The sequence below is a fragment of the Cheilinus undulatus genome, linkage group 11 (assembly GCF_018320785.1).
Source record: "Cheilinus undulatus linkage group 11, ASM1832078v1, whole genome shotgun sequence".
Lineage (NCBI taxonomy): Eukaryota > Metazoa > Chordata > Actinopteri > Labriformes > Labridae > Cheilinus > Cheilinus undulatus.
In genome coordinates this window covers 13610139-13637459 of record NC_054875.1, presented here as the reverse complement: position 1 = coordinate 13637459, position 27321 = coordinate 13610139, and the positions used below count along the sequence as shown (strand labels likewise).

The following is a 27321-nucleotide window of genomic DNA, read 5'->3' as shown; positions in this document are numbered from 1 at the left end:
TGCATTGAATATGAGAAGTCTATACAATTCTGCTATTTTGTTTTCTTGTTTTAATGAAATACTTGAAGAAAAGGAAATCATGTGACCAATTGGGAAAGGTAAAAATTTCAAATTAAAGCCCTCATGTCAAAATTCAAGCCACCCACTGTGTTTTACAGTATAATAATAAGCCTAATTACTTCATACACTGTATTAAAATTTCTGTGGTGGTAAAAGTACTGGTGATTTAATGGATTATCTTAATGTTAGGATGAAAATAAATAAATATATAGAGAAATAAGCCTGGACTGCTCGAGGTATCTATCCATGTACTCAGCAGGAGTCAGATTTTTAATTTATGTTTGTATTGTTTGGTGGAAAGGTTTATTTATTAGTGTGTGCACATAATAAATTAGTGAATACATAAATAACTGAATAATCAGAGCAAAATCAAATAAACAATCAGTCTGATAGGTTAATGTCGGCTTTTAAAGGGCTTTTATTTTGAAATCCTCACCTTTCCAAATGGGTAACATGATTTCCTTTTCCTCAAGTATTTCATTAAAACAGGAAAAGAAAATGATGGAATTAAAAAATTTAAAAAATTGACTCCTTTTTCCAAATTGTATTTGATTTTCCATTTTTCCATTTGTTCTGGTTTCAACCAAGAAATGGATCTGCCAGAAAATACTCTGACCCAAAACACTTCCTAACTTTGTAAGACATTAAAATGGACTTCTCTAGAAAGACTTCTCTCTGTATCTTGAGTGACACAGACTTCCAGCATCCCTGGAACTGAGACACATTTATGTTTGGAAAAATGAAAAGAAGCATCAACCCATCCATACTTTTTTGGCTTGACCTTTGGCTCTTAAGCTATTTAAAAAAAAAGCTTTATAGCTGAAGACGTCTTACACCAACTTCTACTAAAAAGACAGCAATGCTGTGCTACATCAGACTGAATGTAGCATTACGCTGCAGAGCAGAGGTTTAAAGGTCAAGGATGTTAGGCGAGATTAGCACACACTGAAATCTGAACTTGATCCACTTAAATAAAATCATACATTTTTACAAAGAGAGAAGAGAGTAAAAACATTTTGGAGCTACAGGAAAGACCTTAAAACTAAATAAAGACCAAGTCCAGATGCAAGGTGCAGTTTCTTATCCCTGATCCTTATCACAGCCTGATCAGCCAAAAGATCTGCTGGCTCAATAACAAACACTAAGAAACACAAATCCACACAGCTTTAAGTGTCTGGGGATAAAACATGTTGAACCATAACAGAGAAAGACACTGCAGCGAGGGTGACACAGCGAGGGAGTGACTTTACCTCTGGACTGTGTGGCAGAGGGAGTGGCACTGAAAGAAAGAGGAGGGTGCACGTGTGCGTCTGTGAGTGTGACAGGGAGAGCTTTGCTTTCACGCCTTGCCGAGCACTGAAAGAGTATCTGTCACAGAGAACAAGCCAGAAGACAGAGCGTAAAAGTTAGGGCGAAAAAGAAAGAGACAAAGGGGGGGAGAGAGAAAGAAAAGGAGGAGAGAGAAAAGATAGAGAAAGAGTTTGCTGAAAGCAGCTTCTGTCTACCGTCCCACCCCCCTGACTGTCTTCCCCTCCTCTCTGCCCGGCCGGGAGCGGAGAGGAAAAAAGAAAAAGGAGAGCAGAGGAGAGAGAGAGGGGGAGAGAGGGAGCTGAACCACGCTCGCTCTTTAGCGCAGGACTCAGGAATTCCGGGACCTTTGGAGTTGTGCGCACGCACGCACGCACGCACGTACGCACACATGCTGGTTTTCTCATGGTGATACAAATCTGAACAAGACTCAGGGAGGGAGTATAAGAAAGAGAGAGAGAGAGAAAATTAGAGAATAGCCCTTTCCAACCCTTTCCTGTGGACTATCTGACCATGATGGCACCTGCCAAGGGGAAAGAGTGAGGAGGGGCTGAGGAAAGAAGCTGCTGATGAAGGTGAGATTTTGATATTATTACTAAATCCCCTATACTCTTACATTTATGTCTTTTAGGGCTTGTGCATGACCATATACTAGAAATACTCTATAGGAGGTCTTAATGTCTCAGAAAGTCATGTGGAAAGTAGTTTTGCTTACAAGTATGACTACAAGATGAAATGTTTTGCCATTTTTTTACTTTTATGATAAATTTAATGAGTCCTTTTAAATTTTTCCCTTAAATGTGGTAAGATTGAATGACTGTAAGTCATGCTAGAGCTGGGAAAACCCTGTGTAGGTGTTTGTGTTGGACTTCTGCAGCTCTAAATGTGTGCCAACTCTGCTGAAATTGTGTTTTCATGTCTGCTAATATAGAGACAGCATGGCTGCTGGACATTTTTAACAGGAGAATTTGAAAGTGATGACACTTTCTGGATTTGAGGATCTGCTTTCAACTCATCTTTGCATAAATAAAGAAAGCAGAAATAGTTTAGGTGCGTGTGGAAGGGTGTCTGCCTTGGATGTTTCATTTCCTGATGTTACACCAGTGGAAATGAGGGATTTGGAGGGAATCATTACTGCTTGTGCAGAGAATCTGTCATTGTCAGATGGCGCTGATAAATACCAGTGAAGTAATGATTACAGTTTGAGGACATGATAAAGCTTTCATGGATGTTTGAGCTTTGAAACGAGCCAACTTTGTGCTTTAAATGCTTTTATGCACATCTAAGGCGCTCAGATTTCAACTACAAAAAGGCATTATAGGAATTTTTAAAGAGTGTCATTCAGTGATGTACAAAGAAAGCAGTGGACATATAGAAGATTAGAAGTCTTTGGTTCCTTTACACCTGCAGTTATTGTGTGCTTCATCCCTCCACCCCTCCCTCCACCCTCCATCCTGCCACACTCTGCCACTTTTGTTCTCTAATCTCATTTACTTCTGCCTTTTCTGCAGGTTTTTGCTTAAATCCCACAACTAATGACAGAGGCTTATCCCATGCCACTCCGCTTTGCTCTCATTCTCTCTCCCTGTCCTTTTTTATGACAATATGTCTAAAGCTTTAAATATCTGCTCTCTTTCATACTATTTGTAGCATCTGCTTTTTTTTTATACCCACTTATCATCCCAGTGGTTTTTGTGACTGGGTGCATATGTGTTTTCAGTCTCGCAGGTGTGCATTCTGTCTGTCATCTCAACTATTCAGTCTTGTAATCCCAGGTCTCAGTGGTCTTTATAACCCCTCCACCCAAAAACCCACCTTAACCTGCGCCATAACCCCTCCATTACCATACCATTGAACTCTGCTTTAACCCTTTATTTACCTTTGTGGTGAGGGGGTTTCTGGGTGCAGCAGAATGTTAGACATGGTGTGACATGATGGATATCTTTTATTGTTTACATAGAAAGACATGCATAGACGTCTAATTCTTTTATTTTAACTTCAAGACACAGGCAGTCTCGACTGACGAGTTCACCCGAAGGTTACGTCTTTCATCTTCTGTCTAGGGCTTGAAATGAAACCATGCTTCAAAAATTAGTACATTTTTAAGCATTATATTTTGCCACCAAGTCAGAACTTTGCAGATTAAAGACAAAATTTGTGGAGGAAAGAAAAAAGACTCGTGTGAATCTAGGAAGATCTATTTGGGTTGTGTTGTTGGAGTCAGTGCAGTTGGAGCTGAAGACTAAAAGTTTAACCATTTTGAAAAATGCTGGTCAGTGCTACTGACCTCTTTAGACTGCTCCTCATCTCCCCATGTGGTTAGTGCCTCCAGCTAAATTGGCTGCATGCAAACTTTAGCAGCAGTGTTGCATTGTGGGTAATACAGCACACTGAGCATCCCTGCTCCTGTATACACAGAATAAACCTGATCCTGTAATTTTGATTTTTTTTGTCAAAAAATGTCTTTTTGGAGTCCAACATGCTGAAACTGAAAGAGTACAGGTATGACTCAAAGATCAATTTCTAAAATACAACATAACTCCCAAATTATGGTGCATGTACTTTTGAAGAGGTCACAAAAGACTGTGGCTCAGTGGGTAGTGTGAGTCAACTCACAATTAGAAGGTTGTGGGTTCCTCGTGTTCATGTTAATGTTTCCTCAGTAGGACTGGGCAATTCATTGAAATTTAGATTAAAATGCAATATGGCCTTCTGCAATTTTACTATCCCAGAGGGTGCAATGGTAGTAAAACATGTCAAAACAACCCTTAAATACACATTTTGCAGGAAAAATGTTATGCTTCACACATGCAAAGATGCAAGTTTCATTTTTTTAGAATAGTTTAAAAAAATTCCTCCTTTTTTATATGTTTTTCCTGATCGAACTGAAAATGGCATGAAAATGATTATCCCCTTTGAGAAAAATTCAAAGCTAATTTGAGATATGAATCAAAATAATTGCAATTAATTTTTTTCTGAATCGTTCAGCCCTAGTTCAAGCCATCAAATATTGTGTTGATCATAACATAGAATGATTTATTGCTTGTGTTTGCTGAAAAACATATATGATGAGCGACTTGAAAAAATACCTGAATATTAAATCACAATTGCAATGTTGAAAAAAAAAATGCAATTAGATCATTTGCCCAAATCCAGATATTTAGCCCCAGACTTGCCCCCCCTGCTGCGTTGTTGGCATGTGAATGTTTATGGATACATTTGAATGGGACTGGTTAATACTGATCTACATAAGGGCCTTCACCATCAGTGTGTGAATGTAGAGGGGATGGGTGTGAGTAGGTGGGTTTGACCTGCAGTGTTAAAAGCCCTGTGAGGAGTCAAACAGCTAGAAAAGAGCTATACAAGCTCAAGTCCATTTACAGTCTATTTAGACAGCCCTGTATCGTTAAGTGACAGCTATTTGTTCAAGAAGTTCTGCAATTTAAATATTTTATTTCAATAAAAAATCAATCCACACTTTGGATTACACAGCCTCCATTGCTGAAAAGTGACACCAGTGCTAGCAGAATGAACTGCGGTCTCTCAAGTGTCTTCTTAAAGCTGGCTGCAAAGACTCAGCAGTGGCATTACACTCATTCAGTAGAAGACAGTTTTGGGTGCTGGTTTAGCTCAGTAGGTAGACCAGACACCCATATATAGAGGCTACAATCCTTGAAGCAGTGCTCTCTCTTGACTCCAAAGCTTGGTGTAAGTTTTCCCCCACTCTGTCTTCCTACATTTCCTGTCTCACTTCATCCGTCCTATCCAATAAAGGCATATGTAATCTAAAAATATCATTTTTTTAACAGCAGAAATCAAAAATGTTTTAACCTGAAAATTAAATTAGTCTTGTCCTGAGGGGGTGATTTCTACACACCAGCCATCAGTTTTGACTTAAAGGTGTATTGTGTAGAAATTGGAATTTTAGCGACATCTAGTGTTCAGATTTTAGAATGAGCCCATCTGTTACCAAAACATCACATCACTAAGCGACGAGAGCCAGTGAAGACCAAAAAGGATCATGACATCATCAGCCGGACATCATTTACAGCAGTGACGAGGTGAGGGTTTATTCATTCATTTTTGTAACCATTATTTTTATAGCTTATAGGTCAGTCTTCTTCTCCGCGTGCCTTCAGGTAGATTTCAGGACCGGCGGGCAGGTTCGTATTTAAAAATCACGTTTCGCACTTTCTGTCCCTGAAACGTTGCCGTAGACAACATGGCGGTTCGTTATGTCAGCCTCCCTGAGCGCAACACGCAGTAATGTAAATTTTAAAATCTTTTTTCTAATTTTGTAAAAAGAAAACAAAAGTTTTAAGGGGATGATTGTACACTTATTTTAACATACTTCACATAAATATATAGCTAAACATTATATCCAATTTACACCGTTTCTGTTCGGCGAAATGCAGCCAACTTCTACACACTGCACCTTTAATGCTGGGTAGCCTCTTTTAGTGAGAAGACATCTTGGCCATGACATAGCTTGATTTTCATTTTGTATTCATGTTAACAAGTCAGACTGCCTGCATAAGCACTGCGTCTCATGCAAGGAGAATCTAGAGAATAGAGGGCTCTCCAATTTTTTCTGCAACCTGCATGAGGATCATGGCAAAAATGGATAGATGCATTATAAATATAGCTACATTTACCTTGTTTTAGCAGATGTTCACATCTGTAGAATACATATCCTGTGTGTTTCTAGGTAGCATAGATAAAGGCCACATGCTTAAATGCATCAGTCTGATAAAGTTATTTATACTTCTACTATTAGAGGAGCTTTCTGTTTCCACAATGGTAGAATATGTCACAGGAAAGATAAACACACTACAATTTCTGTGCTTTTCAGAGTAAAAGCCCAGCTTAATATTTCCTTGGAGAAACTCCCTTTGTTTGTTCAGAAAACTTTTATTCTGAATTTCACCTGCTTGGTTCGCCTATGCCAGCATGCTGCTCATGCACACCGTATGGCAGCCATGCATTGTGTTCCAGAGCGAATATGCACAGCAAATGCATGTAGCAAAACAGGCTGCCAGTCTGAAACAGGCATGCGAGTTATCAATAATTAGGGGCTTTGCTGATCCCACTGATATGTCGGATCATTGCAGCTGTTTGCCAGGAGGCATTTGGCCTCGGCTCCACCTCTCTATCTGCCACTTGGTTGACCAGTGTTGAGATGGCATTGCCATTATGGTGACTTCCACTTATGGTCCTCAAAAGTCTGCCTTAGAAACTAATGGGTGACATCACCAGGACTATGTCCATGTTTATTTACAGTCTATGCATTTACATCAGGCAAAGATAGCATTGTGTCCAGTGTAAGTTCACAACATAACTTTGGGTTATATCCAGTTGTATGCAGTTTTGAGAGGCAACTGGTCATTATGATGCTAAGTTATTTGAAGATTTAGATGGATTTATTGTCAGGGCAGCCATAAATTGATCTTAATTATTGTTTTCATCAGCTTGTTTTCTTGCTTTCTTTGTCTCCTTTGCTATGTCAACATTGCCCTCTTCTTTCTTCCTGCATCTCCCTCTCTCTTGTTCCCTCTCTCTCTTTATGCATTCCCTTTCCAACCCCAGCACAGCTGTTGCAGAGGGCTGTTCAACATGGTTCTGGTTCTGCTCAAGGTTTTTGCTTTTAAAACTGGAGTTTTTCCATGCAAATGTTATTTTGCCAATGTTGCTTAGTACTGAGATTATAGCGAATTATTTTGGGGTTGATATAAATAATATAACAAAGAGTAATTTCTGTCCTCATTGGTCATGATTTGGTGCTTTAGAGAAAAAGATTGATCATAGCTTATTTTTTAAATAAAAACAGGTGATGGGGTGCTGCACCTCCAAACAGCAAAAATCCATTTAAACAAATGCAAGTGTAGAAAAGTCTTTCAAATTTGGCCAAGCAGGTGTCCTGAGGCTTCTCTGTTATTGATTTGTCTCAAATTTCCCATGGGGCAAAGCTCTCTGTGCCTGAGACACTCCTATCATCATTGGTTAAGATTACCCCAATGCCAAATCTTTTCATTCTTTTTCAGGGTGGAAGCCATTATGCTTTAATATTAAACAAAGAGGTTCATCCTGGGCTAACTGTGAGAAATATAAAGTCATATGTATATTTTATGTTTGATGTCACTGAGTAAGCGTCCAGCATGTTCAGCCATGCTGGCTATCACTGCTCATGTAAAATTCCAAGCTTTTTCCATGTGTTTCCCAAAGACACAGCTGTTGCAAGTTTAAAGCACACCACTTCCTGTGTGTCATCCAGTGTTTTCCCAGGAGAGACTGAGACAGTGTGGCAAACAGCGTACATGTAATGGCTTTCACCCTGTAGTCACAGGTTGCATTGTGCTCAATCATTTTACATCAGACAGCAGCAAAGTGGACATTTATTTAACCTAACAGCTCCTGTGGGTTCAAGGCGGGTCCACTGATTGCCTTATGATGAATCGACCACCGAGGTAACTTTACAGCCAAGGTGGCTACACACTGATCCGCTGCCACACCTTAAAACCCATTAACCCTTATCTCAACCCGTCCTGGGCAGGAAAACCCATTAACCTTCTTCATAACCCTGAAATAAGCACCAGGTCAGCAGAAAGTAGGTAACAAATGTGCAAGGCAAAGACTTTGAGAAGTATGACACAATACCCCGGGTGTCTGCAGACCACAGGATGAATATCTTCTATTGGAGCGTCGTGTTAGCTCGGTGTGAGGGGTCTGAAAGAAGTGTGGAGTGACGCGAGTAGAAAGATAAACACAAGAGAGCTGATGAGGCCATAGGTATCAGGAGTAGAAAGAGAGACTGGGCAGTGATGTCAGTTTTCCTTTGTTTGAAATATTTAATGAGTTTCTCCGCTCTCTTGAAATATTGACTTTTTCCCATATAGCCAGGGGGGACAGATGGGAGCGGAGGTTGTTCCCTCATTCAAATAAAAAGCAAAAGGCTGTTAGCATCAAACTTTCATCAGTTTCTTTTATTTATTTATTTTTGTTTCCTTTTTTCGATGCTTCGATTAAAAAAAAAAAAAGAAACATGCTTGCCCTTCATTTGGAAGTCCTGGCTAATAAAGGAGATAATGTATTTGCCTGCATGTGCACGTGCATGTGCATGTGCATCAGTGGCTTGTGTGCGGTTTAGTTGTATTAGACAGAAAACCTTTGTCTCCATCAAACTGGAAGCTCTTTGTATGTCTCATTTGCTCAAAATGTGATTGTTCTCACGTCCGCATTACGAGTGTAAAGGAGAGAGGTTATTGCTGACTTGCTTTTTGCAAATTTTCCAAAGTTGCGAAATTGTACACAAGCTGTTTTAAAAGTGATCATTTTTTGATGCATTTAGAGACTTTATTTGGGGATTACAACAAACTGAGATATTCTGTGCTGAATCCTACTGTGGGAAAGCAAAGTAACGGCTATATACACTATGACGAAAGTATTCGGATCCCTGAAAATCTTTCATATTGAGTTGGTCCCCCTTTTGCAGCTATAGCAGCCTCCACTCTTCATGGAAGACTTTCCACAAAATTTGTGAGTGTTTCTGTAGAAATTTGAGCCCATTCATTCTTTAGAATATTTATGAGGTCAGGCACTGATGTTGGACAAGAAGGTCTAGCTTCATTTCATCCCAAAGGTGCTTGATGGGGTTGTAGTCAAGGCTCTGTGTGGTCTAGTCAAGGTCTTCCATGATGAACTCATCAAACCATGTCTTAATAGTCTTTGCACTGGGGAACAGTCATGTTGGTCTAGAAAATGGCCTTCACCAAACTGTTGCCGCAAAGTTGGAAGCATAGCTTTGTCCAAAATTTCTTGGTATGCTCCTTCACTCCTTCACTGGAGATAAGTGACCCAGCCCACCCCCTGTAAAACAGCCCCATACCGTTATCCCTTCTCTGCCAAACTTCACAGTTGGCACAATGCAGTCAGGCGGGTAACGTTCTTCTGTTCATCTGTCTTCGTCACTTCACAGATTGTGCTTCCACTGCCTTACATCCACTGTCGGAGTGCTTTACACCACTCTATCCAATGCTTGACATTGGACTTAGAGATGTGAGGCCTGCATACAGCTGGAAACCCATCTCATGAAGCATCCATGCAGTTTCTGTGCTTACATACATGCCAGTGGAAGTTCAGAGCTCTTCAGCTATAGAATCAGCAGGGCATTGGCGATTTTTACCCATCACATGCCTTAGCAGTCATTGACCCTGTCATGGTATTTTACATGGTTTTCTGCTTCGTTGCTGTTGTTCCTGAATTCTTCCCTGCGTGATTTTATACACCTGTGACAACAAGTCTGATTAAAACACCTAAATTCATAAATTAACAGGTGTGACCAAAGCAAAAAAAAGTTAACATATTTTGATGAAATTAGGAAGATGTAAAGTTTTAATTAGAAGTAAATACAGAAAAGCCTGTGTGTCATTTTTGTGTCCCCTCCAATGTTATAATCAAACACAAACCTTTACTCTAACCCCTGTTTTAAGGGCACGTCTGATAACAAATCTGCAAGAATTCTGAGAATGTCAAAGATATGGGACACAATGTGAGATAATAGATCTCTAGGGTGACATTTGATATGTGTAGATAGCCTAAACCCAGGGATGTGTGTCTGAATCAATGGATGGATGGATGCATAACAAAAGAGTTGAGTCTGAGGTCAGTGAAGATCGCTTCTCTAATTGATCACTTGGTTAAAAAGGAAGATAATGGATGTTGCTTTGATAGTGTAGATAACACTCTAACTGATGGTCAAGCTCAGCCTTTAAAGAAGAAGAGGCTTCAAACGATGGTGCACAAATAAATCAGGATGGCTGAAGCTAGACTTGGACAGTTGTAGGGGCATGTTCAAGAATGTAGAAGACGGAACTCTGGCTTCCTGTACAAGGAAACCAATATGATTCAAGGGCTCAAAGGAACTAATTTCACTGAATGAGGCAAGTGCAAGAGAGAAAAGATGGTAAAACTGTGTTAAGGTTGAATATTTAAGGCGTGTTAGATGCCTAGATGGCCAGAGGGGAACTCAAGACTAAGCCTGTCTTAGTTTTTCAACACTTTTTCTGATTTTTCAGATAAAAGATGTCCCTGTCGTAGGCTACATAATATATTGACATGACCTCAGTGATGTCACCTATTTGTTTCTGAGGATGCATTTTGAAGCCCAGTGGTAGATTTGATAGTTGGACTTGAGTTGGTGTAGTGTCTTTCTAGTCTTCTGACTACTTAAAGCACTCTTGACGCTATTAACACCAGATTCACACAATGATGGTGGAAGCTGCTATGTAAGTGTGCGTCAGTATTAACAGATCCCCTCTAAAGGACACCTCAATATATGACTGTTATGCCCAAAACACACCAGAGCCACAGTGTTGCATTGCATCACATGATGTGCCGTACACCTGTACCAGGACATCACTGGTCAAACTCCCCACCAGCCACTACTGGGCCAGGTGCTTTATACCAGAAGCGAGCCTGCTCAGGTTAACTTACTCTACTCCTCGAAAGGAAGATGGCGCTAAATTTCTTATTTTGTGCTCTCAAACAGAGCTACTATATGGCAGCCAAGATGCAAAACCAGCTGTCATATTGTGACGGTGCATATATAGAAAATAATGGGGATGATCATTTGGATGTGTGTTGGACAGTGCTGGTGTGTTATGGGCTTATGAACTGGGGAATTAAAAATCAGAACCTTCTAGGTGAGGGACAAGCAACTCAACCACTAAGCCACATGAGCCTCCAGTATCAACATGGCACTGGAACCAACACACCTGATGCCTACCAGACCAATATAAACACTTAGCTATATTTCATTTTGATACCCTGCATTTTGGTCCTGATAAAGGGTCCTGCTACACTAGACTTCAAGAGTTTCTCTTCTGTCATGGGAATAGAAATAAAAAGTTCGATGTCTTTCAAATGAAAAAGGTATCTAACACCCCTGGCATTTCTCTAAAATGCAACTTAACAATTATGAAAGACCTACAACAGTACTGAGTGTGCAGTAGAAACAACTTCAAGTTATTACACTATCAGCATTTGGAACTTTGTTTCTTATTTTTTAACTTCTTAAAATTGGATGTGCATTGTCAAATGCTTGTGGCTTTTAAATAGTAATATCTAAGAAAAAAAAACATTTCCATAGATTGTTCCTTTGTTGGTAAATGGTGTAGCTAGAGTGAACTTAGCTTGTGATGGATCAGTCTGAGATGTCATCAGATTAAACCTGAGACCCAACACGAAGCACTGAGGTTAGCGTTACGTAACTGTAATGGTATTAGATGCAGAGTAGTGATGGCTTCATGTCATCAGATAAAGCTGATCACTTTAACATGTTGATGGCCTGAAGCAAAGGTAACACTGAGGACAAACTGGTCTGATCTCAGTTTTCCATCAGAGTGAGTGGATGGATGTGTTTACTGGCTGTTTGGTTGAAGTGATTTGGAAACAGATGATTGTACCTTTTGCTCATGTGAAGTCTTTCCAAAGGAGGTGACGCCTTTCCTTTTTAGTTCTCTATGAATTCCAGTTCATATGCTGCAGTGAGGCCAATTTTTATAAAGCCAAGTTATCTTATTGTACAGAAGTTTTCCACTCCTGATGGTAATTTTCTGGTGTCCTTCAGAAAAAGAAAGACGTAAGAATGAGCGATTGAAGTTGATGAATCATGCAGACTCTTTAATTCTGCTATTAAATCAACACATTCCTCACATTAAAGTGTACTGAGTTATTAAAACATATCACAATATCTGCAAAATCCATGCAGAAGAAGAAACATGTTTTTCTCCTCTCCTTTCATTTTTTATTAGAAACAGGATCGGTCGTTCATTAGAGGAACAAAAAATGTAGTGGATGGGATTTGTGCTGATTTCTTTGGCACATGACAAACCACACTCCCTGCTTGATTTGGAAGAGACTCCTGCTTCTCCTCATTTATAATGTTTATACCAACTGCTATCATCACACACACCCTTCTACTCCAGGGATATAGAGGATAATCTGACTGTTGATAGGGCTGAGGTGTTAAAGCAATGAGACAAATATGAGTTTTTTGACTAGATTTAGTCAATGTGTTATCAATTTAAGTACCAGAAGTAAATGAAGGAATAAAAACTCTAAAATGTCAAAGTGAAAACAGATTTCAACAACGTAATGACAATTCAACAAAAATATGTAATGTAAAATGAGTGACTGCAAAAATATCCACCCCCTTCAACTTACTATTTAATAGATTCACCTTTGGCTGCAATCACAGCACTGAGTCTGCCTGGATAGGTCTCAATCAGGCTTGCACATCTGCACACTACATTTTTACTCCATTGCAAAACAGCTCAAGCTCTGTCAGGCTCGGGAATCGGGGATGAACAACCTTTTTCAAGTCCAGCCACAAGTTCTCTATTTAACTGAGGTCTGGGCTTTCACTCCACAACATTCACCTTTTTGTCTTTAAACCATTTCTGCCTCCCAAGCTGTAGATCTCTTGCAGACTGAATAAGGATGTCCTCCTGGATTTTCCTATACTTTGCCACATTCATTTTACTCTCTACCTTTACAAGTCTTCTAGGGACAGCTGCTGAGAAGCATCCCCACAGCATGATGCTGCCGCCACAGTGCTTCACAACGGGGATAGTGTTTTTCTGGTGATGTGCAGTGCTTGGTGTCAAAAAGAACCATTTTGGTCTCGTCAGACCAAAGAACTTTCCTCCACTTGACCATGGAGTCTTTTGGCGAACTCTAATCCACATTTGATTTGAGTTTTCTTTAACAGTAGCTTCCTCTTTGCCACTCTCCCGCAAAGCTTTGACTGGTGAAGAACCTGGGCAACAGTTGTTGTATGCAGAGTCTCTCCAATCTCAGCTGCTGAAGCTTGTAGCTACTTCAGAGTAGTCATAGTTGTCTTGGTGGCCTCTCTCACTAGCCTTCTTGTTGCATGGCTTCTCAGTTCATGAGGATGGCCTGATCTAGGCTGATGTGTCACAATCCTTCCATTTCTTGATGATGGATTTAACTAAACTGCTACTTTTCAATAACAATTTCTCTGAGTCGCTTGGAGTGTTCTTTTGACTTCATGGTGTAATGGTAGCCAGGAATACTGATTGACCAGTGAATAGACTCTTCAGACACAGGTGTCTTTATATTACAACCACTTGGGATGCATTCACTACACTCAGGTCTCTGGCACTGATTGGCTGCATTAGTTTAATTACTGTCAAGGGGGTGAATATTTATGCAGTCACTCATTTTATATTACATATTTCTGTTTAATTGTCATTACTTTGGAAGTCTGTTTGCTCCTTTACATTAAAGATGATATTTGGAGATTTTTTTCCCCAAAAAGCCAAATTATATTATTCATGATTGATTTTTTTAAAAATCAGTTTAAAAAACAACATTCAAGGGTAAAACACTTTTTATGGGCACTGTATGTGTATTTAATCGCCACAAGAAATGTTCACCATAAGTCATTCATAGTCATTACCCAGTATTGCTAAAAAAAATGCACTATATAACTTAATTACTCACTTCAGAATTAATTACATAACTCTTGCATTAGTCCATAACATTGCCTGATATGCACTGTCCCACACACTAGTATTTACTTCACACATGCCTACATTAGGAAAAAATCTCTCTTTCGTGATCTGGAATACTAATAAGGCAACACTCAGCTGATCTGTCTCTACTTTTGTTGATGCCTGGTTCTGAAATAAACCCTCAGCCACTTGGTTGGTGTCGACATCATGCTCTTATCTTAAGCATCACTTGGGATCCTGCAGTCTCTGGCAACTAAAGTGGAGCTATGGGCTAATGTTGCCTTTGCAGGTGCTTGGAAAGGCAGCAAGCTGAGTTAGTTCAGTCATTCCCAATCTTATCCCTCCAAGCACCCATTTACTTACAGTACTGTGCAGAACTATGAGGCGTATTTGGACCTAAAACTGAAGCTGATGTAGCAAGCAAGCCGCCTGAGGGCCCCATTGGGCAGAGAGGAGGATTGGCACAAGCCCGGTAGTGCTCTGGATGTCCTTGCACATTACCAGGGGCATGGGAAATTAATCTGTTGCAAAAAAAAAAACAATGTCCACACCTTAAGGGTGGATGGGACCAGTTTGAAAGATCTAGGGTACTGTTTGGGCTAGAAGTAAGGTTTCCACAAACCCCTGCTTGTGCTGTGGATGTCTCCAAAAACTACCAGTGGTCTCTGGGCATACTACCAGGGGTGAAAAGGCTCAGACAAAAGAGATGCCATTAAATTTGACTTCTCATGTCAAAAGACACACATGTCAACATGTGTAGAGCTTGACCCTAGCCACCAACCCCCTCTCCAGCCCTGGGTTTTGGCACATCAGGGCCTGTGATGAATTTTTAGCGCCCTACATGCCTAAAACTTTTGCACATGACTGGGACCACTGCTGTGAGAAACTAACATCAGCTTTAATTGTCTTCATTGAATGAATCCTAAAAGAATAGGCCTACACATGTTCTTAACAAATAACCTTTGTATAAACTATACATAAGGGTTTTAGCATTACTTAGTTATTATTTGTCTATTTTTTTTCTCAGAGCAGACCTCTGCGTCCCCCTTTCAGGGTCCCAGACTCTTAGTTGGGAACCAACTAATTCACAGGAGAAGAGAGCTGTTTGTGGCCTGGATGGTTTACAATTTACTGTCAATTCTCATTCTTCTGTACAACAAATATGAAGCAGTTTGCATACCTCCAAGCTGCAAAGATGTCCTGATTTGAACTGTTGTGACATTTTTGTTTTCCTTTCTCATGGACTCAAGCCAGTGTCATGGGAGGAATGTCAGATGAGGGTTGATAAAGTATGTATCAAATGGGACATTGGAACTGTTTGTCAGTCCTCCTGTTAAACTGATGAAGATAATTTGAGAACCTAGTAGAGCAACTCTGTCAGCCTGTGTGGGGCTTTAACACAGGCTTTGAGCTGCAACAGATCAACTCGGTTTGATCTACGCCCAGTGCTGCAGCAATCAATCTGATAATGGCTTAAACCACTGTTTATGTGTAAGTTCACTGATGACTTGCTTTTTTTTAGTTTATGATTAGTTGAAGAAGTGGGCTGTGACATTAAACGAGGTCAGAGGATCAGCTGTAAACTCTCTCTGGATAAACTTGCCAGCACAACTGCTAAAGCTACATTAAATCAGTGATAAACATGCTGTATTTTAAATACATTTGAGTGCCCCAAGTCAGAAGCCATGGTTGTCTGTTGGAAAATGGTGGCTTCCTCCTTCCAGATGGGAAGATTGTCTTCATTTCAAGTGAAGAAGTTCAAGTAGCTTGGGGTCTTGTTCACGAGTGAGGGTAGAAGAGACCACAAGATTGACAGACAGATTGGCGCAGCATCTGAGGTATTGTAGATGTTGTATCACGGTGAAGAGGGAGCTGCACTAGAAGGCAAAACTTACAATTTACCAGTCAATTTTTATCCTAACCCTCACCGATGGTCATGAACTCTGGGTAATGACCAAAAGAATAAGAATGCAGGTTTATGTGAATGAAATGAGATTCCTCAGGAGGGTGGCTAGGCTCAGCCTTAGAGACAGGGCGATGAGCTCGGACATCTGGAGGGTTCTCAAAGTAGAGCTGCTTCTCCTCTGTGTCGAAAGAAGCTAATTGAGGTGGTTTGTAACCTGACACGCCAGATGGATGTGTTTCACACATCCATCTGGAAAACCTTCAATACTAAGCGTTTGGGAAAGGCAAGAGGAGTTGAAAGAAACTCGGAGTGTGATTGGATGAACATTCTGTCCGTCACATCTTTACGGGCCAGTCAGAGCAACAAAACACATGATGTTGCTGATATCGAGGTGCGCACGCACAGCTACTGAGGAATAACTTGAACCATGGCAACGATAGATATGTCAGTACAAGACTTTTGTCATTTTTGAAAAGAAAACAACTCACTGCTGTTCTTTGTTCTTCTTTTAATGGAGAAATATCAAGTTTTGATAAAACTGGCACTTCAGCAGCATCCACGCTAAGCTTTTCCACCATAATTGCAGCGGCCTCTTGTTGCTGCTTGCATACGTCACGACCCTGCGCGCCGTAGAGTACTGCCCCTCATCGCTGATTGGTGCTGTCAATTTCTAACTGAGCCCACACGGTTCAGATGGGAGCTTTGCAAGATGGATTCACCAGTGAAAAATAAGGAAATGGGTGTATCCATCTGCTTTGCAAGGTTAGGTGGTTCGGACATCTGATTTAAATGCCTCCTGATCGTCTGTCTGTGGAGGTTTTCCAGGCACGTTCACCTGGAAGGAGACCCTGGGGTAGACTGGGAACTCGCTGGGGGGATTATATATCTTACCTGGCCTGGGAATGCCTCAGAATCCCCCAGGAGGAGCTGGAAAATGTAGCTGGGGAGAGAGATGTCTGGGTTGACTTTCTTCGCCTGCTGCCACCCTGACCCAACCCTGGATAAGCGGAAGAAAATGGATGGATTGATGGAGTGCTTTTACTATGAACACCCACATCAGGAAATATATTAATCTATGTTATCTTCATATCTTAACTTAAAGTTATCTACGTAGAAAAATAATTGTTTGTGTAACATTGGTAATGTAATCATTGAAGTTAGCAGTGGTAGGTTACATTACTGTGTTACTGATGAATGTAATCTAATTACCTCCAGTGCTGTTCAAGCTAAAATAGTATTTAGTATTGGTATACTGAAACACAACACTACACTGTAAGATATGCCTTCCTCCTCTCTCCATCCACTCTATGTCCTCCTCTTCTTACTGTTTGATTCTGTAGTCTCCACTCCCCTTCATACATAAATGCACACACTTTTCCTGTCTCTCCTAATTTCTTCTTTCCCCCCTCAGTTCTCAGGTCGGACCTGCGCTGTTGCAGAACAGCCTCTCCTCTGCTGGGCTGACCTGTAATTGCTCTCTTGATTTTTTTAGCCTGTGTGTGGCTGTGTGAGTTTGGACTTGGAGCTGTCCTGTCACCTTGGGCGGTCATGCAGTATTGAAGGTGAGGGTGGAATTGGGAGGCTTTACAAAGGGAGATAGGAAAATAACGAGATTGTGGCCGTCCCTGCCACACATATGCACAACGTTACACACTACAACACTTCTAGTTTCAGAAACTGTCTCTTTCTCCGCACACGCTCAGACACACAAACACTCGCTGTCCCAGAGGAGCGCTGGAGGGGCTTATGCAGGGGATTTTGCTGTTCTGCAGTGTGCCTGTCAGATAAGGAGGAGACGCAGGCCTGCCTGGTGACACGCTACTGAGCGCGTGCAGAACAACATCCTCTCCTCTCCCGTTTTTAACCCATCACTCAAGTCTCCTGTCACTCTCGATTGCCACTGATGATGAAGCTGAACACACAGGGACTTGTCTGGTATCTCATTTGGTAAAACTGTGAACACTGCACTTAAACATGGACAAACACTGACAGGTAGTTTTAAATGGGTTTCTCTTCACCTCGTTTTTGTCTGGCAGGAAGTTTGGCACGGAGCAGATTTCTGTAATGAGAGAAGAATCAAGGTGGCATATGCTGTTTTAACCAGAACAAGAAAAGGGAAAATGATTCACCTTTTTTAACCCATTTTCACAGCACATTAAATAAAAACAGCCTTTTTTTTCCCTAAAAACTGCACAACATTTCATCATTTACTAAAATCTTCATTTCACAGCCTCGGATGCAGATAGTGGCATGAAATAAAATCTTTAAGGGCTTAAACACCTGGATTTAGCTGTGAAAATACATACAATTGTATGTAAATTGTAGGCATATTGGGTGTTAAGGATACATGATGGGGCCTGATGTGCCACTAACCAGGGCTGGGGTTGGCAAAGGTCAAAAAGGTCAAGTTCAACAGCATCCAGGCCTTTTTACACCCAGTATTATACCCAGACAGCTACAGCACAAGCAGGGGCTCGTGGCAACCCTTCTACACACCTGAAGGAAACCCTTGGCCATGCTTATTTGCCACATCCACCCCTTACTCTGCCATTAAGGTGTAGACTTTGTTTTTTTCTTTTTCCTCAGCACATTATTTTTGCATTTCCCTGGAAATACACAAGGACATTCAGCGCATAGCGAGGATTGTGTTAGTCCTCCTGCCCACCTGATGGTGCCCTCAGGCACTTTTTTGCCACATCTGTGCCTTACATCAGTGCCTTACAATTAATTTGCATATTTGATTTCCTGAATGGAGGAACACTAGAGGCACATAGGTGCAAGAATTTTACAAATCAAATTCAAGTGGAAGAGAGGACCCAGTCTGCTTGGTTTGGGTCAACATGTTTCTTAGTGAGATACCGCGGCTCCAAAAATATGGTCTACCAAAAGACGCTGGCTGTTAAAGGGCAGAAATCTTTGATACTTTCCTTGTTTTTCTCTCTTCTTTCCGTCTCTTGTTTTTATTTTATTCATCTCCTCCTCCTGCCTTCCTGCAGACCCCAACTCTTCAGTACTCTCTTCATTTTCCCTCTTCCCTCCTCAGCCTCTTCCTTCTCCTTCCAGTCCCTCTCCTTATTGTACCCCCTTTTTTTCCCCCATTATTTTCCTCCCTCCTGCTCTCTCTTTCTCTTCTCACCACCTGTAATCCTGCTTACCGCTGTTCTGCAGCTGCTCACCATCGCTGTAAGAAAAAGAATTATTAAAGCAGAAAGAGTTGTTTTTTAATCCCTGGGTGTATTGCAAAGGTCATCACTGATGTTTCTTTTGAATTATTTTCATCGTTTATAGTCGTAGTTTGATGCCAATTTATGAGGCTAGTTGTATTGCCAAAAGTGATTTGCTGTAATGATGGCTCTGGTCCATCGAGGAGATTCTTGGCTTTAAAACAGCAATATTGCAGCTTTTTCAGCCTCTCACCATCAATGCCTGTTAAATTTTGCAGTCCTGCTGCTGTTGGCTTAACAAAAAGCCTCTTTAATAGGATTGTTTATCATATTTTTCTTTGTTGGGTGTGCTTGGTGTACCCTGGTTCACTCCCACAGTCCAATGACATGGTCTTATAAATTGCTTGTAATTGTTAGTTTGATAGCAAATAGTTGTCTGTCTCAGAATATCTTCATATTATTGACTGGCGACCAGTCTGGGCTGTACACCTCCTCTTGCCTGATGACTGCTGGGATTGGCCTCAGCCCTCCATGACCCTGAACAGATCAGGTGCCAGTGGATGGATGGGTGGATTAACTTTAGGGTTAAAATCATTTTCAGTCAGCTGAAATGTAAACTGAGCCAAAGATGGCAGCTTACAAAGCTCTCAAGTGCAGCTGCCAATGCACCGTTATACATTGCATGCAATCTGACACCATTGATAATGTACTCCATGTATTGTGTAGTAAAAGCAGCCACTGAACCGGCATGCCGGATAGACTGTTTCGCATTTACATGACATTTGATATATGCCACATCCATCTGGGCATCCATCTAGACTGTGTTTGGGAAGAGCAGACTCATTTGAAAAAAATCCTCAGAGAATGATTGGATGAGCTTTCTCTCTGTCATTAATTACGGGCGAATCAGAACTACAAAACAAATTATGTAGTAGACATGCTCAGCCCTGGGGAGACACAGCATCATCATTGTTAACCATCAGTGGAGCCAGTTAGAGGAAAAGCAACAGTATCTTTTCCACCAGTAAAAACTTTCAATGCAGTTTTTTTGCTCTTCTTTTCTTATGACAATGTAGTCCAGTTCTTATAAAAATAATGCTGTAGTTGCAATCTGTGCTCTCATTCTTCTAAAATGAAAGTTAGTTCAGTTATTCTAAGCCAAGCGCAAACATTTCATCTGGAATCTTTGTAAGATGGATTACAAATTACTCAGTCCTGCAGATCTCCTAGTTTCTAGCTTAGTGTAGACAGAAGAAGGTAGACAAGAGTCTTGAGGAGCCAATTTTGATATCATTTACAACCTTAAAACATCTAACTCATGGTGAACAGAGCAAAGACTAGAGGGTAAAAAGTGTTCCCATGTCCTCTGCCCATGTCTATGCATGCGGTGTTTAGGTTCTATCCGTATCTTTATGTTAAAATTCACAAACCCTCCCCATAAACTGCTACCTTATATTCTCTTAGTGGCTGCCAGCCATACATACTGTTCCTGTCTATTAGCATCTTCCCCTCCTCATCCACCCACCCTTCCATAAAACCTACGCCCTTGGCCTCTTCTGTATACACCAGTACCCCCCAGCTTCACCACCACCCTCTTTACCGACACCATCCCCCAGCCCCAGCCTCTTGGCAGCTCCTCCAGGCAGGCTAATTGACTCAGTCCCAGGAGGGGGGGGATCATGCCACATTTCCAATTTGGCTCCCCCTCCTCTAGATAAAAGCTACATCCCTCCATCCTACCCCCCCCCCGCCCCCCAACCTCTCAATCTCACTCCATCACCTTTTTTTGTTCCTTTTTTTTTTTAAACATCTATCTTAACTATTTTAAAGACAATAGAAATGTAAGTTCATTGTTAAACTGGCTGTCAAAATGACTGCCAGTCCCAAATGCAGACATAGGATACAAGTGAATACATGAAAGGACAGATACGCACACACACACACCCTCACAGAGCGCAGCATCTCCCCTTTGCGCTCCATGGGGTTCACCTTCAGAGAGCCTCCATCTCGGCAAACTGCACCTGGGGACTCAGATGGGTGTGTCTCAATGTGTGAGTCTTTGTGCATGTGCACACATGTGTGTCTATAAACTGAGTCTCATGTCTCGTCTCACTAACAAGCAGACAGATGGGGAACAAAGACATTTTGTTATCGATTGTATCACACCTCAGAATCAGAGGAAATTATCAAAAAAGTCTGCAACATGCCCAGATTGGGAATTAGAGATTTTCCTCTTTCATGCACCAAAATGATTCTTTTTATGGGCCTCTAAAGGTGTTATTGATTTTATACTGCACTGCTTCCTATGTCATGTTGTTTTGTACACTTGAAAGCATTGGTAGCATGTTTATGATGTGTGTGCTTGAGTCTGTGCATGCATCACAAATCCAATGCATAACACCAGAGAGACCATGGCAGTCCTTTGACTGTTTTCATATTTGTAATAAAACCTTGCTGATTTAAAAGTTACAATACTGCTGGTTTATGACTTTTTCAAAGTCTGTTTGAATTTAAACTATTATTTTATAACCTGACATGACTGGTAGGCTGTTTCTTATATCCACTGTGTAGAATATTTTTTACATTCATCTGGGAAACCTTCCATGTAAAGTGTCTGGGAAGGGAAGGACTTTTCAAAAAATTCTCATAAGGTGATTGGACAAATGTTCTGTCTGTCACATTATTTACGGGCCAGGACAAAATGAGGCTGTCAGGTATGCACACCTTGTGTAGTAACCTGAGCTCAACTGACAGTTGCTTCCTTAGTTTATTAACAGTGCCGTGTGATAGTTGCGATTAGAAAAGTACAAAAACATCTTCTCTGCCAAGAAGGTTTTGGTATGGCTTACTTCTGATAAACTACTGCTATAGCTACCTCCAAGCAAATTGCTACACTGGCAGCAGCCATTGTTCATACTGGCCTACAGTAGAAACTTAACCCCGCCTGTAACGATCACAAACTCACGCCAGAGCAGGTTGTTAAGAGAGAGAACCTCATTTCTGTCATGAAAAGCTTTTAGTTCTGTCCTTTTCTCTTTATTTTATAAAGAAATATGGGCGAGTTCTGATAAAACCACTGCTATACTATAGCTGCATCTGAGCTAAATGCTACACCAGTGACAGCTATTGCTGTCAGCTTTCAGTAGGACTAAACCCCGCGGGCAGCTACTGCCTCATTCCCTTTAAATGATGCTGATTGGCCAGGTCCATTTTCAGGCCTGACCAATCATATCAGCTTGGAGCTCTACGTAACAAGCTCTATGGTAACAAATCATAGGGGAAAAGCACAACACTGATGATAAATTATTTTGACATAAAAAAAATGTCAAAAGTTAAAATCATGATTTTTCACAGTTTAAATACTAAATAAAATTAAAAACCTGGAGTTTAAAAGGTCAAAAGATGAGATAAAAATATAAATCTCAAATCAAAAAGGTAAATATTTGGAAAGAATTTAAACGGTCAAGATATGAGAAAAGAGATTCTAAATCAAGAGTTTAGAAGGTGAAAACATTAGATCAAATTCAAAGTCTTGAGTTTAAAAATGTGAAAATATGAGACAAAATTCAAAATAAAGAGTTTTTAATGTCAAAATATGAGACAAATTTAAAATACTGAGTAATACAGGCCCAAAGATGCAATAGAAATGTAAGATTTAAAATCAAAATGGTTAATATTTTGGATTAAAATTCAAAGTTAGGAGTTGAAAGTGTCAAAACGTAAGATACAATTCATATTAATCCATTTAAAATGTCAAAATTGACTTGAAAATTCAAATGGGGAATCTAAATTGGCAGAATATGAGATAAAAGTCAAAACTAAGGTTTGAAAAGGTCAAAATATGACATAAAAAGTCAAAACCAAACTTTAAGTCATAATTGTGAGTACAAATTAGAAAATACAAAATGAAAAAACAAATTTCTTTCCCCACATTTCTGACTTTTTGTCAAATTATTTTAAGTCTTAACTCATTACAATTCCTATGACTTAGCAAGGATATTTTCAATCATCAAGGCTGAGTTTGCATTGTTATACTGGAGGAAATCTGCAGACCTCATACCAGTGGGCCAGTTATAATAGAAATATGATATGATCTGGTGGGCCAGTTATAACTGTACCACGGGATGGATTTGGCCCCTAGGCCTTGAGTTTGACACCCCTGAGTTAGAGCGATAATTTTATTTTATTTTTTTCAAAGATTTCCAAGCACTTTAAATGTCTTTCTGGTTGTATCAGGTGTCTGCCATCAGAGATTACAGAGTTTAAACTGTAGCAGTTAAAATGACCTCTCACGGTCTTTAATAGGTTTGGAATTCTTGCATTATTGTGTGTTAAATCAGAAGCATGTAGAGCCTCCGTGTGTTTAGAGCCTCCATTAGGCTGAAGTGATAAGGAAAAGCATTAACATGCCTGTTAATATAATTGCCAAAAAGAGGTGTAGTCAAAATCAAATGCATTAAACCAAGGAGAAATATCACAATTCAGCAGCAATAACTAAAAACAAGCCACTCAATCCAGGTAAACACAGAGGAACACAGCAGCAGCACAAGTCAGGCACACTGACAGGCTCAGTGGAAAAAGCATGTTTGGTATGTAGCAGTAGCTGCGGCCATTAGTAAAATGGTATTTTCAGATGGACAGATAAGCTCTTTCTGCTCGAGGCTCAGGGTCGGCCAGTCTTGTGGAAAAGACATTTGACACGTCGAGAGTTGTTACCTACAGTACACTACGTGGAAAGATTTCAGGTCTGTTTTTCATATTTATTGCAGGAGGGACAAAGCATCCTTCTTTTTCAAAACAAGTCAGAGCTGGTGGGACTGACAGTCCTTCCCTTCATACGCAGGTTTCTGCCTTTTTCCACGCTCACAATGATGTACAGAGGGGACGAGCTGCACTCCAAATTTTTCACAGATGTACCACTGAAGAACCATAATGGGCCCCAGATGCATTTACCTTTTGATCCAACTAAATGTTCACTGTATGGGTTTTGGATGTGATATCAGTGAAAATCAATAGCAGCTCAGCTTGAGCTACAAGGTACAGTTTCTAATCAAGAAACCAGAGTGTGCATGCAGAGATATTTACATTCAATGCTCTCACATTTAGATAAATGTATTCTCAGCCTACAACCCCAATTCCAAAAAAGTTGGGGCACTGTGTAAAATATAAATGAAAACATAATTTAATGACTTGAAAATCTCATAAACCCATATTTTATTCACAATAGAATTTAAACAATGTATCAGATGTTGAAGAGGAGACATTTTTTACAGACTTTTTTTTTTTACAGACAATGCAGGCCTGTTTTTTGCATTGGATATTGTGGTTGAAATAGGTGCTATATTGGATATTGTCAAATAGAAATAGAAATCTTCCATTTATTTGAGAATTTGCATGGCTATTACAACAGACATGGGTCAGTATCAGAGACTACTTTAATAATAACTATTACATTAGCAGGGGCTGCACAGTGGCTTGATGGTAGGCGCTGTTGCCTCATGACAATGCCTGATTTCAGTTCTGATCCAACAGGGCGTGTCTGGTCTGTGTGGAGTTTGCATGCCCCCCCAATAGTCCAAAGACATGCTTGTTAGGCTGATGGGTCATGCTAAATTGCCTTTAGATGTAAGTTAAACTCCTTATTTGTGTCTAAATGTCAGCCCCATGATTGACTGGCCAGTCCCCTGGCCCAGTGGCAGCTGGCATGGCTTCAGCCCCTTGCTACCCCGGTATAGATAGTGGCTGGATGGATGGATGGTGAATTAGCAGCTACAAGGATTAAGTGTAAGCAACCACTACAAACTGAGACAAAGAAAGACAGATAAAACCCCATATTTCTTTAATGTGACATCATATCAAATTATCTAAATTAAGGCCATAAAGTGTATTAGTGTGTCCGGTCTCTCCATACTGATGTGGTTGAGTGTGTGTTCAGGATAGCTCCTGATTGTCTCTGTGGATGGACATGATCAGATGAAAGGAGGTCCCAGGGCAGATCCAGAGCACACTGAAAAAATAATAGATCCCATCTGACAATAGAACATCACATGATACTCCAGGAGGAACTGAAAGTAGAGCATATGGGGAGTCCAGACAACTTTGCTTTGTGATGTACTGCATTAATGCAGCATTAGGTAGACTGAGTTGAAGTTAGCTTACAACACAGTGCGGAGGTTTATCATTATCGAAAAGCAAAGATCTATGTATACGAGGTGGACTTCAAGAAGTCCCATCTAAGACAATAGTTACATGACTTTGTCAGACCTTATGTTAGTTTAATGGCCAGATATCCCGTTATAGCTCAAATGAGCTGCACTGAACAGAACACAGTGAAGTCTGACAGAAAATCAAATGTGTTTTTGCTGGCAAGAATAAAAAGTTAGCATCCAGCCTTACGTATAAGCTGACAGTCTTTAATGTGACCACTGATTATGAACTGTAGAGAATTGGCTGCTGTCTCATGTGTGGGTGAGGGGGCTTCAAACAGAAGTCTTTCATGCTCCAGACCCCATATGCTTATATACTGCTCAAAGCATCTCTCATTAGCCATGGGGTTGTGTGTGCATGTTGGTGTGTGTGTGGTTTTTAATGACCATCTAGAATCTGAAGTCTCATATTGATTAAAGAAGGGACAATCTGTCCCTGCACACAGCAGATATATATGTTTTATTGTGCATGTATAAACTGATTCCATTTATGAGGCAATGCATTTGTGTCTGCAGTCACAGTCGACATAGGAGCAATCAGTCAAAGAGGGAGATGCGAGGAAAGAGAAAGGAGGATCAGAGTTGGTGGATGAGAGACAGGGAGAATGAAATATTCATGATTGCGGAAATAAAAACTAAGATCACTAGGACTATATTTACATGATGGTTACAGATTAAATTCTTACAGCAAACTGCTGCTTAATGTGTGCATTAATTATGTAATGAGATAAAGGTCAGTTTAAGGTTTTATTTATTTTCAAAGCAATTCTTTTATTGGCCACTTGAGGCAGTCTCCAACGCTAGTCAGTCCCCAGTAGACTCCTTACTAAAATGTCAAACTCTACAGCAGGATCATAATACTTTATGTAAAACTTTATAACCAGGTGCAAAAATAACTTTAAAAATAAGGTTTTCCATTGAATTTCTTTCTTTATTACAAATAAATAAGTGATGAATTTTGCATTCATAAGTCTTATAGTTATGCATAAAAAGGGGCCTGATAGATGACTGACAGATGGGAGCAGCAAGATGTCAGCAAGGTTAATAATACTTAGCTGGTTTGGTATTATGTCACAATATCCTAAACAGGTATGTATTTAATAAAAAGCTAAACTAATATAAATAGCTATGGAGACACCTGGCTGAAATCATCACTTTGCAAGATTCTGAACATTGATTTCTAAAACAGAATGATCTATTTCCACCTAGTTTGACAGACATGTTTGTCTGTGTGCAGCCATGATGCATCCATGTATGGCTAATTAGCAGCGAATGCATGTATCTCCAGCCTTACATCACATTCTGAACTATTAGCAGTCACCATGTAATGTACATGCTAGGGACGACTGTGGTTCAGTAGGGGCAACTGTGGCTTAGAAGTCTGTTATCTCACAAGAGGAAGGTTGTACGGCTAAAAGTTGAGCTCCTGCAGTCACATGTCGATGTGTCTGTGAGCAAGATGCTGGGATAAGCTAATACTGATGGTCTGTTCTCTAGCAACCTTTGCAATCAGTGTGTGAATGTGGAGTGAATGGGTGTGAATGGGTAGGTATGGCCTGTGTTGTAAAAGGGCTATGATACAACTAGAGGTCCCCAAAACATGCCTGTAAAGTTTGTTGCTGAAAAAACACTCCAGTATTGAATTTTTGCACATCTAAAAACCCTTCTGTTTCAGCCCTGCTCAGAATGAGCTGTTTCTGTGTCTGTGGCTTTAAATGGTTATGAGCTGTCTGACTCCGCCCCTTTCAGGAAATGGACGTGGCTTAATGGATGTGGCAGCTGAGAGGAGGATCAGGAGAGGAGAGTGGAACTTTCTTCCAAGCGGGGAGGGCGTACTAAACCTGTGGGCGGTGCTGTCTCCCCACATGACATCATGAAGGGAAAATATGAGAACAGCTTGGATTTCTCTGATTCTTGGGGGGATTGTGGACAAGACAGGGACATGTGTTTCAGCTAGAAAAGCCTTAAAAGTGAAAAGTATATTTTGCATAATATGCAACCTTTAAGCCTTTTCCATGCTGATTCCTTTGCCTTATGCTGTTCATGTCCCAGGTTAAGGCCAACAGGAGAACAGTGAAGTATGTCAATGTTTAGAGTGTACATATCACAAAAACCCACATTTTAATATTGCTGTGCATATATTT

At 40.5% G+C, this 27321-nt stretch overlaps 1 protein-coding gene across 1 annotated transcript in view; it reads left to right on the top strand.

The window, feature by feature from the left end:
- Positions 1-1467: 1467 nt before the first annotated feature.
- Positions 1468-27321, top strand: part of sema3b (sema domain, immunoglobulin domain (Ig), short basic domain, secreted, (semaphorin) 3B) — a 166029-nt gene continuing 140175 nt past the window's right edge. The window contains exon 1 of the mRNA XM_041798958.1: positions 1468-1943. The gene's annotated coding sequence lies outside the window, so the exon portion shown is untranslated. The remainder of the gene's footprint in view (positions 1944-27321) is intronic.